The sequence below is a fragment of the Onthophagus taurus genome, chromosome 1 (assembly GCF_036711975.1).
Source record: "Onthophagus taurus isolate NC chromosome 1, IU_Otau_3.0, whole genome shotgun sequence".
NCBI classification, from domain to species: Eukaryota; Metazoa; Arthropoda; class Insecta; order Coleoptera; family Scarabaeidae; genus Onthophagus; species Onthophagus taurus.
In genome coordinates this window covers 3,856,415-3,868,935 of record NC_091966.1, presented here as the reverse complement: position 1 = coordinate 3,868,935, position 12,521 = coordinate 3,856,415, and the positions used below count along the sequence as shown (strand labels likewise).

At 25.5% G+C, this 12,521-nt stretch overlaps 1 protein-coding gene across 2 annotated transcripts in view; it reads left to right on the top strand.

The window, feature by feature from the left end:
• The first annotated feature begins 8,821 nt into the window (after positions 1–8,821).
• The window catches only part of LOC111426754 (Transient receptor potential cation channel A1), a 45,934-nt gene continuing 42,234 nt past the window's right edge, over positions 8,822–12,521 (top strand). The window contains exon 1 of one of the 2 annotated variants that reach the window (XM_071194613.1): positions 8,822–9,094. The gene's annotated coding sequence lies outside the window, so the exon portion shown is untranslated. The remainder of the gene's footprint in view (positions 9,095–12,521) is intronic. The other variant, XM_071194616.1, reaches the window with a different exon arrangement.

Genomic DNA, 12,521 nt, shown 5'->3' with positions numbered 1-12,521 from the left:
ATATAAGCTGTTTCTTAACTCACAAAAACAAGACCTCAGCGATTTTTAAATCATCGTAAATTTCATACATAATCAAAAAACCCCAATGTTACAAGTTTAGTTTAAAAAAGTTTTTTCTAGAAATTTTTATTATCAAACTTATATATTTTATATTAAATTCATAAAATAGAATGTTTTAGCTTTAATTTGAGATATAAGCTGTTTTTTAACTCACAATAACAAGATCTCAGCGATTTTTAAATCTTCATAATGTTTTACATAATTGAACAAAACCCAATTTTATAAGTTTAGATTAAAAAGTATTTTTCTAGAAATGTTGATCATCAAACTTATATATTTTATATTAAATTCATAAAATAGAATGTTTTAGCTTTAATTTGAGATATAAGCTGTTTCTTAACTCACAAAAACAAGATCTCAGGGATTTTTTTAAATCTTCATAATTTTTGACATAACTGAACAAAATCCAATTTTACAACTTTAGATTAAAAAGCGTTTATCTAGAAATTTGGTCATCAAACTGATATATTCTATATTAAAGTTATAAAGTAGAATGCTTTAGCTTTAATTTGAGATATAAGCTGTTTCTTAACTCACAAAAACAAGATCTCAGGGATTTTTTTAAATCTTCATAATTTTTGACATAACTGAACAAAATCCAATTTTACAACTTTAGATTAAAAAGCGTTTATCTAGAAATTTTGATCATCAAACTGATATATTCTATATTAAAGTTATAAAGTAGAATGTTTTAGCTTTAATTTGAGATATAAGCTGTTTCTTAACTCACAAAAACAAGACCTCAGCGATTTTTAAATCATCGTAAATTTCATACATAATCAAAAAACCCCAATGTTACAAGTTTAGTTTAAAAAAGTTTTTTCTAGAAATTTTTATTATCAAACTTATATATTTTATATTAAATTCATAAAATAGAATGTTTTAGCTTTAATTTGAGATATAAGCTGTTTTTTAACTCACAATAACAAGATCTCAGCGATTTTTAAATCTTCATAATGTTTTACATAATTGAACAAAACCCAATTTTATAAGTTTAGATTAAAAAGCGTTTATCTAGAAATTTTGATCATCAAACTTATATATTCTATATTAAAGTTGTAAAGTAGAATGTTTTAGCTTTAATTTGAGATATAAGCTGTTTCTTAACTCCCAAAAACAAGATCTCAGGGATTTTTTTAAATCTTCATAATTTTTGACATAATTGAACAAAACCCAATTTTATAAGTTTAGATTAAAAAGCATTTTTCTAGAAATTTTGATCATCAAACTTATATATTCTATATAAAATTTATAAAATAGTATGTTTTAGCTTTAATTTGAGACATAAGCTGCTTCTTAACTCTCAAAAATAAGATTTCAGCGATTTTTTAAATCATCTTAAATTTTATACATAATTAAAGAAACCGCAATTTTACAAGTTTAGTTTAAAAAATTTTTTCTAGAAATTTTTATTATCAAACTTATATATTTTGTATTAAATTCATAAAATAGAATGTTTTAGCTTTGATTTTAGATATAAGCTGTTTCTTAACTCCCAAAAACAAGATCTCAGAGATTTTTTAAATCTTCACCATTTTTGACATAACTGAACAAAACCCAATTTTACAAGCTTAGATTAAAAAGCATTTTTCTGGAAATTTTAATCATCAAACCTATATATTCTATATTAAATTCATAAAATAGAATGTTTTAGCTTTAATTTGATATATAAGCTGCTTCTTAATTCTCAAAAATAAGATTACAGCGATTTTTCTTAACTCCCAAAAATAAAATCACAGCGATTTTTTCTAAATGTTTATAATTTTTGACATAATCGAACACCACAATTTTACACGTTTAGATTATAAAGCTTTTTTCTAGAAATTTTCATTATCAAACCTATATATTTTATATAAAATTCATGAAATAAAATGTTTTAGCTTTATTTTGAGATATAAGCTGTTTTTTAACTCCCAAAAATAAGGTCTCAGCGATTTTTTTTAAATTTTCATAATTGTTGATATAATCGAATAAACTACAATTTTACAAGTTTAGATTAATAATCTTTTTTCTAAAAAATTTTATTATCAAACATATATTTTATATTAAATTCATAAAATAGAATTTTAGTTTTAGCTTTAATTTGAGATATAAGCTGTTTCTTAACTCACAAAAACAAGATCTCAGGGATTTTTTAAATCTTCATAATTTTTGACATAATTGAACAAAACCCAATTATACAAGTTTAGATTAAAAAGCATTTTTCTAGAAATTTTTATTATCAAACTTATATATTTTATATTAAATTCATAAAATAGAATGTTTTAACTTTAATTTGAGATGTAAGTTGCTTCTTAACTCTCAAAAATAAGATTTCTGCGATTTTTTAAATCATCGTAAATTTTATACATAATCAAAGAAACCCGAATTTTACAAGTTTAGTTTAAAAAAATTTTTTCTAGAAATTTTTATTATTAAACTTATATATTTTATATTAAATTCATAAAATAGAATGTTTCAGCTTTGATTTGAGATATAAACTGTTTCTTAACTCCCAAAAACAAGATCTCAGTGATTTTTTAAAAATTCATAATTTTTGACATAACTGAACAAAACCCAATTTTACAAGTTTAGATTAAAAATCATTTTTCTAGAAATTTTGATCATCAAACTTATATACTCTATATTAAATTACATTATTAAAGTACATATAAAAAGTTATTAATTTTTTTTAACAATATATTTTGATCAAAATTTTTCTTAAACTAATTTTTTTCTTGGCTACTTAAAGACGTATAATGTTTATTTTCTTTCCCCACACACACACATGAAAACCTTGATATGTTTGCGTGAGTGCGCATATATTGATCCTCTTTAACGGTTTTTGATTTATCTTTCCGCAATGAGACAAATTTAGAACTCGCCACGATAAATGTTTTCCCTGCTGCTGTGTCACTTCTAAAACGATTTGCCACTCGGTCTTTTAACACCGTTTTAACCTAATTGTTGAATTATCTTTAAATCAAAATAGGATGGAGACTAAAAAAAGATTTATTCAGTCAGCCAAATTAGACGGGGTTTAGAGAATCGCTTGGGAAATCACTAAAAGTGGTCGTTAATGGGTTGAAAACGTGTTAATAATTGACGAAGAAGAAAGTATAGGTTTCGATTTAAATGTTATCGATTAAGTGGGGAGTAAAAAAATTATTTGATGATGTTAAAAATTAACTATTTTTAAAAGTTTTTTTATAAAGTGGTTTCAAAGATTATGGGATTGATTTAAAAGTGCACTTGACTTATGCTTATAGATAAGAAAGATAAAAATTTATTTTTAATTTTCGCAATAGTAATATAATTCAATTTTTAACAAATTTATTAATCAATTGTAATTATAATACGCACTTCTACTTCAACATTTATAAAAATTTTCAAAAATATCGGTGTTTGGACTCACTTTAAAAGATTTCTCATAAAGATTAAGAATGCCAAATAATTAACGTTGAAGAACATAACCGGATGTTACCAAGAAATATATAAATTTGAAATAATATCCTAATAAATATGAAGTCGTCGTTAAAACGGTGATTTTATACTTTAAAACTTGTCCAATGTTAAAACGATTGCGCTGGAAATTTATTTTGTTTAAAAAATTTTATCTCCGAAATTAAGTGCAGTTCTTAAAATTGCATTTCAACATGATACTAAAAATAAACATTGCCTTATATCCTGAAAATATTATACAAGTATTCCAAGAAATGACTTTTTGGGATAAATTTCGGTATAATGAAAATATGCGAGGATGTTCAGACAGAAATTAAGAAATCATATCGCAAGAATGAAATAAGATAATATGATGAAATAACAAACATTTTGAAGTAAATTTAATGTGCCATAAATAATTACTTATTTTCCATAAACATCGTTGTTATAATTTTTTCAACCCAACCATCCACATTTGATTGTCAAACTTTGAACAAGAGGATTTAAAAACATTGTATCTCAAGAACCAATTGAGATATAATAATGAAATAAAGAACATTTTAAAGCAAATTTAATGGAGATTTAAGGTGCCATAAATAATTTCTTATTTTCTATAAAAATCGTTGTTATGATTTTTTTAACCCAACCCTGCACATTTTATTGCTACAAATTTCAAAAACAGAATTTTAACAAATCGTATCTCAAGAACGAATTGAGATACAATGATGACATAACGAACATTTTACAGCAAATTTAATGCAGATTTAAGGTGCCATAAATAATTACTTATTTTCCATAAACTTCGTTGTTATGATTTTTTCAACCCAACCATCCACATTTGATTGTCAAACTTTGAACAAGGGGATTTAAAAACATTGTATCTCAAGAACCAATTGAGATATAATAATGAAATAAAGAACATTTTAAAGCAAATTTAATGAAGATTTAAGGTGCCATAAATAATTTCTTATTTTCTATAAAAATCGTTGTTATGATTTTTTTAACCCAACCCTGCACATTTTATTGCTACAAATTTCAAAAACAGAATTTTAACAAATCGTATCTCAAGAACGAATTGAGATACAATGATGACATAACGAACATTTTACAGCAAATTTAATGCAGATTTAAGGTGCCATAAATAATTACTTATTTTCCATAAACTTCGTTGTTATGATTTTTTCGACCCAACCATCCACATTTGATTGTCAAACTTTGAACAAGGGGATTTAAAAACATTGTATCTCAAGAACCAATTGAGATATAATAATGAAATAAAGAACATTTTAAAGCAAATTTAATATAGATTTAACGTGCCACAAATGATTTCTTATTTTCTATAAAAATCGTTGTTATGATTTTTTTAACCCAACTCTGCACATTTCATTGCTACAAATTTCAAAAACAGAATTTTAAGAAATCGTATCTCAAGAACGAATTGAGATACAATGATGACATAACGAACATTTTATAGCAAATTTAATGGAGATTTAAGGTGCCATAAATAATTTCTTATTTTCCATAAAAATCGTAGTTATGATTTTTTTAACCCAACTCTGCACATTAGATTGTCAAACTTTGAACTAGGGGATTTAAAAACATTGTATCTCAAGAACCAATTGAGATATAATAATGAAATAAAGAACATTTTAAAGCAAATTTAATATAGATTTAACGTGCCACAAATGATTTCTTATTTTCTATAAAAATCGTTGTTATGATTTTTTTAACCCAACTCTGCATATTTTATTGCTACAAATTTCACAAACAGAACTTTAAGAAATCGTATCTCAAGAACGAATTGAGATATAATGATGAAATAACGAACATTTTAAAGCAAATTTAATGGAGATTTAAGGTGCCATAAATAATTTCTTATTTTCCATAAAAATCGTAGTTATGATTTTTTTAACCCAATTCTGCACATTAGATTGTCAAACTTTGAACAAGGGGATTTAAAAACATTGTATCTCAAGAACCAATTGAGATATAATAATGAAATAAAGAACATTTTAAAGCAAATTTAATATAGATTTAACGTGCTACAAATGATTTCTTATTTTCTATAAAAATCGTTGTTATGACTTTTTTAACCCAACTCTGCACATTTCATTGCTACAAATTTCAAAAACAGAATTTTAAGAAATCGTATCTCAAGAACGAATTGAGATACAATGATGACATAACGAACATTTTATAGCAAATTTAATGGAGATTTAAGGTGCCATAAATAATTTCTTATTTTCCATAAACATCGTTGTTATAATTTTTTCAACCCAACCATCCACATTTGATTGTCAAACTTTGAACAAGAGGATTTAAAAACATTGTATCTCAAGAACCAATTGAGATATAATAATGAAATAAAGAACATTTTAAAGCAAATTTAATGGAGAGTTAAGGTGCCATAAATAATTTCTTACTTTCCATAAAAATCGTTGTTATGATTTTTTAACCCAACTCTGCACATTTCATTGCTACAAATTTCAAAAACAGAATTTTAAGAAATCGTATCTCAAGAACGAATAATGATATAATGATGACATCGAACATTTTACAGCAAATTTAATGGAGATTTAAGGTGCCATAAATAATTACTTATTTTCCATAAACATCGTTGTAATAATTTTTTCAACCCAACTATCCACATTTGATTGTCAAACTTTGAACAAGAGGATTTAAAAACATTGTATCTCAAGAACCAATTGAGATATAATAATGAAATAAAGAACATTTTAAAGCAAATTTAATGGAGATTTAAGGTGCCATAAATAATTTCTTACTTTCCATAAAAAGCGTTGTTATGATTTTTTTAACCCAACTCTGCATATTTCATTGCTACAAATTTCAAAAACAGAATTTTAAGAAATCGTATCTCAAGAACGAATTGAGATATGATGATGAAATAACGAACATTTTAAAGCAAATTTAATGGAGATTAAAGGTGCTATAAATAATTACATATTTTCCATAAACATCGTTGTTATAATTTTTTCAACCCAACTATCCACATTTGATTGTCAAACTTTGAACAAGGGAATTTAAAAACATTGTATCTCAAGAAGCAATTGAGATATAATAATGAAATAAAGAACATTTTAAAGCAAATTTAATATAGATTTAATGTGCTATAAATAATTTCTTATTTTCCATAAAAATTGGTGTTATGATTTTTTTAACCCAACTCTGCACATTTCATTGCAACAAATTTCACAAACAGAATATTAACAAATCGTATCTCAAGAACGAATTGAGATACAATGATGACATAACGAACATTTTACAGCAAATTTAATGCAGATTTAAGGTGCCATAAATAATTACTTATTTTCCATAAACTTCGTTGTTATGATTTTTTCAACCCAACCATCCACATTTGATTGTCAAACTTTGAACAAGGGAATTTAAAAACATTGTATCTCAAGAACCAATTGAGATATAATAATGAAATAAAGAACATTTTAAAGCAAATTTAATATAGATTTAACGTGCCATAAATAATTTCTTATTTTCCATAAAAATTGGTGTTATGATTTTTTTAACCCAACTCTGCACATTTCGTTGCAACAAATTTCACAAACAGAATTTTATGAAATCGTATCTCAAGAACGAATTGAGATATAATAATGAAATAAAGAACATTTTAAAGCAAATTTAATATAGATTTAACGTGCCACAAATGATTTCTTATTTTCTATAAAAATCGTTGTTATGATTTTTTTAACCCAACTCTGCACATTTCATTGCTACAAATTTCACAAACAGAACTTTAAGAAATCGTATCTCAAGAACGAATTGAGATATAATGATGAAATAACGAACATTTTAAAGCAAATTTAATGAAGATTTAAGGTGCCATAAATAATTTCTTATTTTCCATAAAAATCGTAGTTATGATTTTTTTAACCCAACTCTGCACATTAGATTGTCAAACTTTGAACAAGGGGATTTAAAAACATTGTATCTCAAGAACCAATTGAGATATAATAATGAAATAAAGAACATTTTAAAGCAAATTTAATATAGATTTAACGTGCCACAAATGACTTCTTATTTTCGATAAAAATCATTGTTATGATTTTTTTAACCCAACTCTGCACATTTCATTGCTACAAATTTCACACACAGAATTTTAAGAAATCGTATCTCAAGAACGAATTGAGATATGATGATGAAATAACGAACATTTTAAAGCAAATTTAATGGAGATTTAAGGTGCCATCAATAATTTCTTATTTTCATTAAGAATCCTTATTATGATTATTTTAACCCAACTCTACACATTTCATTGCTACAAATTTCACTAATAGAATTTTAAGAAATCGTATCTCAAGAACGAATCGAGATATAATCATGAAACAACAAGCATTTTACAACAAATTTAATGAAGATTTAACGTACCATAAATAATTTCTTATTTTCCATAAAAATCGATGTTATGATATTTTACATTTAATTACTTCAGATTTTAACAACGAATCTTTAAAAAGTCGTATCTCAAGAATTAATTGAAATAAAATGATGAAATAAAAACAATTTTGAAGCAAATTTAATGAAAATTTAGGCAATCTTTGAATTTTAACTTAAAAATATATAAGAAACATTGTGGACTCACATTTATGTGCTTAACTTCTAAAGCTGATCTCTGGTATTTAATTGTTTTTTAAATTTATTGATTAAGATTTGATATTGATTTAAAATAAAACATTTTATATTTATTTAATAAAAACTATCCAAACATTATTAGACAAATTGAAAAGCACACTTCACCAAAAAGATAAGAAAGCAAAAAAATAACGTCTGAGGATCAATATTTTTTTAATTTAGTGAAGCCTCAGTTTGAGTAGATTTTGCGGAAACCTTCGTAAACAAGTCTACATGTCGGTGTCTCTTTAATAAACGGACTCATCAAGTTTGTTTAAACGCAAAGAAGATTTTAACTACAATTCAAATTTGATTAGAAAATTACGTTGAGTTAAATCGTAAAATTAACAATCTTTTTCTTCTTTTTCAGTCGACCAGATACTTCGTTCTCGTGGTTTAAAAATCCATTTAAACTGTTGAAATTCCTTATTTGCAAACATTATAAGTGGAAATTAATCAAATTAATGATATTCGCTATCCTCGCCTTTATGGTCGTACTATTTTTCTGGAATTTCCCTCAATATTCAGTGAAGAGACTTTTAGGAGCTTAATTATCTTTTATTTAAAATATTTTTTTTTTATTTATATTACTAATATTTTACGATTTATCGAATAAAAAATGTTTACATAGATACAATTTAAATCTAGTAATTAATCATCATAGTAGATACTTAAAGAAATTAATTTTTGTAATTTTCGAAATTGACCATTAAAACATACATTTTTGTCAACGTTTCAATATATCGATAAAGAGGTAATGGTCAACGAGTTATACTTATTTATGTAAATGGGGAGGGTTGTCTTCGTGTTATGCGAGATGTTCTGTCATTCGCACACGAGTTTCCGAGCCAGTTGCACACCTAAAGCTTTCGGAATCGGTGCACAAAGTGAGCTTTTGAAACGGAATTTGTAAAAAAGTTATTACTTTGTGAGCCAAAAAGTTTTTTAAAGGATAAAAAATTATTTAAAGGTAAGTTTTTTTTTAAATAACTAAAAATATTTTCGAATTTTTAATTTAAAAATACACTTTGATATGATCTCAATATTTATCACGACGTCACTTAAAGGTTCTGAAAAAACAAAAATGTTTTCAAAAATCTTCAAACGATATCGTGACCACAAAGAACGAAAGAATGCACCAAAGGAAGTTATTTTACGACCTTCTTACAATTTTCGAGAAACATATTTCAATCATTAATGTCGTTTTCTCGCAAACAATCTAATTTTAACTTAACTTCGAGAAGAAGAAGAGAAAGTTATTATGACTGTATTTACAAGATTGACTTTTTAATTAAATTTACGAATTAATTAAAATTAACTAAGCGTTATATATATAAAAAGTTTTAGAATATGAATTAATAATTTGAGGTCTTAGATCTACATGGTGGAAGATTGACGTTTAATTAAATTAAAGACTAAATAAAATTAGGGATAATTCGCATTAACCCCAAGATTGGATTATTTCGTTGCACAATATGTGGTAACAAAAGTTAACAAAAGTGGAATTATGTTCCTTAATTCTTAAGATGAATTTAATAATTAGAAACACATAGTCTTAACATATGATTAGTTTTAACCTTAGGATTAAGATGTAGAACTAATCTTTGTTATTACATATGATTGCTACAGATTTAAACAACGAGAAGTCAAAACAATCAGATCCCAAGAACGAATTTAGTTACAATGATGAAATAAGGATAATTTAATGTGCCACAAATAATTTCTTATTTTCCATAAACCTCGATGTGGTGGTTTTTTTAACACAACTCTACACATTTAATTACTACAGATTTAATCAAGAATTAAAAAAAACATATCTCAAGAACGAATTGAGATCTAATAATGAAATAACGAACATTTTAAATCAAATTTAATGGAGATTTAATGTACCATAAATAATTTCTTATTTTCCATAAATATCGCTGATATGATGTCTTAAACCAAATTCTGTACACTTCAGTGCTACAAATTACAAAAACAAAATTTAAAAAAATCGTATCTCAAGAACGAATAAAGATATAATGAACATTTTACAGCAAATTTAATGGATATTATGTGCCATAAATAATTCTTATTTTCCATAAACATCGATGTTGTGATTTTTTATCCCAATTCTACATATTGCTACAAATTTGAACAAGAAGGTTTTAAACGAAACATATCTCAAGAACAAATTAAGATATAATGATGAAAGAGCAAGCATTTTAAAGCAAATTTAATCGATATCTAACGTGCCATAAATAATTTGTTATTATCGATAAACATCGATGTTGTGGTTTTTTAACACAACTCTACACATTTAATTAAGTACTACAAATTTAATCGAGAATTAAAAAAGCATATCTCAAGAACGAATTGAGATATAATGATGAAATAACGAACATTTTAAAGCAAATTTAATGGAGATTTAAAGTACCATAAATAATTTCTTATTTTCCATAAATATCGCTGATCAGAAGCTGAAGACATCATCTTAAACCAAATTCTGCACATTTCAGTGCTACAAATTACATTAACAGAATTAAAAACAATCGTATCTCAAGAACGAATAGAGATATAATGATGACATATCGAACATTTTAAAGCAAATTTAATGGATATTTAAGGTGCCATAAATAACTACTTATTTTCCATAAACTTCGTTGTTATGATCTTTTCAACCCAACCATCCACATGTGATTGTCAAACTTTGAACAACGGGATTTAAAAACATTGTATCTCAAGAACCAATTGAGATATAATAATGAAATAAAGAACATTTTAAAGCAAATTTAATATAGATTTAACGTGCCACAAATAATTTCTTATTTTCTATAAAAATCGTTGTTATGATTTTTTAACCCAACTCTGCACATTTTATTGCTACAAATTTCACAAACAGAACTTTAAGAAATCGTATCTCAAGAACGAATTGAGATATAATGATGATATAACGAACATTTTACAGCAAATTTAATGGAGATTTAAGGAGCCATAAATAATTACTTATTTTCCATAAACTTCGTTGTTATGATTTTTTCAAACCAACCATCCATATTTGATTATCAAATTTTGAACAACGGGATTTAAAAACATTGTATCTTAAGAACCAATTGAGATATAATAATGAAATAAGGAACATTTTAAAGCAAATTTAATGGAGATTTGAGGTGCCATAAATAATTTCTTATTTTCCATAGAAATCGTTGTTATGATTTTTTTAACGCAACTCTGCACATTTCATTGCTACAAATTCCACAAAAAGAATTTTAAGAAATCGTATCTCAACAACGAATTGAGATATAATGTTGAAATAACGAACATTTTAAAGCAAATTTAATGGAGATTTAGGGTGCCATAAATAATTTCTTATTTTCCATAAAAATCGTTGTTATGATTTTTTTAACCCAACTCTGCACATTTTATTGGTACAAATTTCACAAACAGAACTTTAAGAAATCGTATCTCAAGAACGAATTGAGATATGATGATGAAATAACGAACATTTTAAAGCAAATTTAATGGAGATGGATCGATGTTTTGGTTTTTTAAACATAGCTCTACACATTTGATTATTACAGATTTAAACGAGAATATAAAAAATCATATCTCAACAACGAATTGAGATATAATGTTGAAATAAAAAACAGTTTAAAGCAAATTTAATGGATATTTAACATGGTACAAATAATTTCTTATTTTCCATAAACATGGATGTTGTGAATTTTTAATCCCAGCTCTGCACATTTCATTGCTTCAAATTTGAACATCAGAATTTTTTTGAGATATAATGGTGAAGTAAAATATATTTTAAAGATGTAGAAGATGCAGATACTAACGTATTCCTGTATACCTGATGTCTAACATAGAGGTTAGAATGTAACTCGGAATGTAGAACAAGTCTAACCTAATCTGGGGTAGATAATAGTTTTCTTGAGTTAATAGAAGAAATACAATAACTGAAACAAGGTTGCATTTCTTGATAAGCAACATTCCAAGACTCTATAAGAGTCAACTGTTTGAAAAATTGTTATTCTCAACTGGAAGCTAAAGAATCAATCGAAATATTGGCATACTCTAGCTTCTTGTTTACTACGTGGAAAACATGATATAAAATTTTATTGCTAGAATTGTTACAAGAAGCGACGAGGTGGCAGGAATCGTTGAGATGTACCTGCATCGCACAAAGATAAGGAATACATTCAACGACAAGAGTATACCACAAATAGATGAACATCTTTGCTTTATCTATATTGAAGATATCAATGCGGTGAAAAGAAAATACTGTTGACAAAAAATATAACAAGAATTAAATCGACTGAAAACACTGGACTGTATACTCTCTATGATCTCTTATTGAATACAACCTGCTCCAAGTAAATTCATCAGGTTTCAGTGTTTTACAAATACAACTAGTA